This window comes from Sebastes umbrosus, chromosome 18 (assembly GCF_015220745.1).
Source record: "Sebastes umbrosus isolate fSebUmb1 chromosome 18, fSebUmb1.pri, whole genome shotgun sequence".
Classification (NCBI taxonomy): domain Eukaryota; kingdom Metazoa; phylum Chordata; class Actinopteri; order Perciformes; family Sebastidae; genus Sebastes; species Sebastes umbrosus.
Window position 1 is genome coordinate 25,564,939 of NC_051286.1, and position 3,975 is coordinate 25,568,913.

Below are 3,975 nucleotides of genomic sequence, written 5' to 3' on the forward strand. Positions count from 1 at the left end.
GCTCGATGATGAAGCCCAGAAAACTCACAGAAGTCACGTGGAAGTCACACTTTTCAGCTTTTACAAACAGTTTGTTCTCCAGAAGACGACGGAGCACTAACTTCACATGTTGAACATGTTCTTCCATGTTCCGGGAGAAGATGAGTATATCATCAAGATAAACAAAAATGAAGTGGTTCAGCATGTCACGGAGGATGTCATTAACCAAGGCCTGGAAAACTGCAGGGGCGTTGGTGAGGCCAAAGGGCATGACTTGATACTCAAAATGGCCCACGGGAGTGTTAAATGCAGTTTTCCACTCATCTCCTTCTCTGACTCGGATCAGATGGTAGGCATTCCGGAGGTCCAGCTTTGAAAAAACAGTGGCCTTGTGCAGGGGCTCGAAAGAGGGGTCGATGAGGGGTAGTGGATACTTGTTTTTAACAGTTATGTCGTTGAGGCCACGGAAATCAATACAGGGGTGTAGAGTGTGATCTTTCTTTGCAACAAAGAAGAAGCCGGCACCAACAGGAGAAGAGGAGGGTCGAATAAAGCCAGCAACTAGTGAGTCATTGATGTACTTCTCCATAGCCTCCCTTTCGGGACGGGAGAGTTTATAGAGATGGCTCGAGGGAAGGGGGGCACCCTGGTGCAGGTCTATAGCACAATCATAGGGCCTATGTGGGGGCAAGGTTTGGGCCCGCTGCTTACTAAACACCTCACCTAAGCCATGGTACACAGGAGGGACTAAAGAGAGGTCAGGGGGCTCAAAAGTAGGAGCAGCAGTTAAATGAGAGGGAGCTAGGGCTGACTGGAGACAGTGGGAGTGGCAAAAGGTGCTCCAACTAGCAATAGATGCGGTGGACCAATCAATATGGGGGTTATGGAGTTTAAGCCAGGGCTGACCTAGGACCACAGGAGCATGAGGTGAGGGAATAACTAGCAGTTTTATAGATTCGTGATGATTACCTGATAGGATGAGACTCAGGGGAACAGTGTGATGAGTAATGCGGGCCAGGAGCCTTCCATCCAGCGCATTGACATCCTTAGGAGCAGGAAGGGCTTCAACAGGGATCCCAGCTTGGGTAACGAGGGTGGAGTCAATGAAATTATCGTCAGCCCCAGAATCAACCAGAGCAAGAAGGGGGATAGAGTCACCCTGGCACACAAGGGATGCATTAAATTGCATTCGGGGGTGAGGGGCTGATGGAGAGGTGGAGGTGTGGCTCATCAGGGCCTCTCCAATTCCGGATGAGCCTAATCTTTTGGCAGGTGAGGACAAGAGGCGAGGAAGTGGCCAGCCTTGCCACAATAGATGCACACACCAGCCTGGACTCGCCGTTGGCGCTCTGAGGGTGAGAGGCGAGCTCGTCCCAACTGCATGGGCTCTTCCATTGAGGGTGGAGCTGAGGAACTGAGGGGCTGGCTGGTGAAGGACTGGCTATCAGGGATCACCCGGGGGGCAGATTTGGACAGGAATGGAGAAGTGGGGACATGCGGGCAGCCGGTTCTCTCCCTACGGCGTTCACGAAGACGATTGTCTAAACGAATGGACAGGGAAATGAGGGAGTCTAAACTATCAGTCTCATCCCTTGCTGCCAACTCATCCTTAATATTCTCAGCTAACCCAAGAACAAACACTCCTTGTAAAGAAACTTCCTCCCACCCACTCTCTGCTGCCAGGATCCTAAACTCAACTGCATACTCTGCGACTGATTTAGAGCCCTGACGGAGGGAGAGGAGACGGTTAGCAGCCTCTTTACCCTGAACAGGATGGTCAAAAACTTTTCTCAACTCAGCTATGAATAACAGGTAAGAATCACAAGTAGGAGACTGCCTCTCCCACAAAGCTGTAGCCCACTGAGAAGCTTTACCAGTAAGTAACCCCAAAATAAATGCTACACGTGACTTATCTGATAAGTAGGTGGTAGGTTGCTGCTGGAACACGAGAGAACACTGGAGAAGGAACCGCCCACAAGCCCCCAAATCCCCAGAGTAGCGTTCTGGAGTCGGAATGAAAGGCTCACGGGCTAGTGGGGCTGGGGTGGCATGCCCTGGTGGAGGCGTGGGGAGCGCTGGTGGGGGGTCAGCTGGTGAAGCTGCTGTGGCAGACGAGGCATATGAGGCTGTGAGATGGGCGTTGACCTGGTCCATTTGGCTGCCGAGTCGAATGACATTGGAGGAAAGGGCTCGCAGATTCTCCACCAATTCATGGAGGACTTTGTCATGACGTCCAACCAGAGCACCCTGAGAGGCCAAAGCTTGGCGGAGTGAATCTGTGTCTGCTGGGTCCATGGTGGCCAGATTGTTCTGTGAGGGCTGTTGGTTAGGACCCAGATGCAGACACAGACACAGCTGGATGGTGGTTGAAAAGCAGGTGGATTTATTATAATAAAGGTGGTGAGGGTGCTGGAGAAGGCAGGGGACAGGCAGGCTGCTGAGCAGGGTGGAGTGGCTGGAGGAATGAGCTGAGGCGGCGTGAGGATGGCTCGATGGGAGGCTGGCACTGGAATCCAGAACACAGGAGAACACAATGTTAATACTAGAAGCACAAGGAAACACAAGAATAACTCTGGTAATTATAATACAGAGTGGCTGAGAGAATACCAACTGGTAGGCAGAACAATCTGGCGAGGACTGGCAGGAAAGCTGGTGTTCTTGTACTGTGGGTTGATTAGGTGATTGTTGACAGGTGCAGAGTGCAGAGTGGAGAGTGAGACCAGGTGCCTGATGAGGAAGCCGCGCCCCTGCCACACCCACAGGCAGGGGAGGGGGAGACCCAGGGGAAGCAGAACACCGGAAAACTACTGGAGTCAAGGCCAGAGCCGTGACATTTCAAACAACATCGTTCAGATAATCATTGACCGAAAAAGGAATAGGAAGCCCCAAAGCTTATTTTTGCCTATCCTATATAATCCATAAAATGAACCAGAATATCAGCATCACAAAGGAAAGAAAAATATTATTATTTTACTAATGTTTTGGGGATATTTTACTAATATTTTTGAGATATTTTACTAATGTTTTGGGGATATTTTACTAATACTTATGGGATATTTTACTAATATCTTTTAGATATTTTACAAATATTTTTGAGATATTTTACTTATGTTTTTGGGATATTTTACTAATATTTTTTAGATATTTTACAAATATTTTTTAGATATTTTACAAATATTTTTGGGATATTTTACTTATATTTTTTCGATATTTTATAAATATGTTTTCGATATTTTACTAATATTTTTGAGACATTTTACTAATTTTTTGGGGATATTTTACTAATATTTTTTGAGATATTTTACTAATGATTTTTCGATATTTTACTAATATTTTTTAGATATTTTACAAATATTTTTGGGATATTTTACTTATATTTTTTCGATATTTTATAAATATGTTTTCGATATTTTACTAATATTTTTGAGACATTTTACTAATTTTTTGGGGATATTTTACTAATATTTTTGAGATATTTTACTAATGTTTTGGGGATGTTTTACTAATATTTTACTAATATTAGTTACCTTAGTTACCTTACTAATTGTGCTGCAGGAGACTTGGATATGATTAAAGGAGGGGGTAAAATATTTGATGTTATTCCTGCCCAGCGTTCCTTTGTCCTTCCACAAAGACATTCCACATTAATCTCTGATACTCCAACCTACTCTTACACCACAGACTGAACACATACATTCAGCGTATACGGGCAACGTGCATGCTCTCATACAGAGTGTTGCCAACAACAAAGTAACGGATGACTTTGAGCATGCTCAACTCCAAATGCTGTTGTGCTATCTCACCACCACCACTCCTTCCCACTGTTGCTATGGTAACCCCTTGCAATCCCCGCAGAGGGGGTATATGCTGTCTTTATGTGTTTCCTCCCATGCTGGCTGTCACATGCTTTAACCTCCCTGCTAATACACATCAACACCAACATCCAAGGACACAGGATACGGCAAGGATACAGTAGAATAAGAAACCGGCTGATGT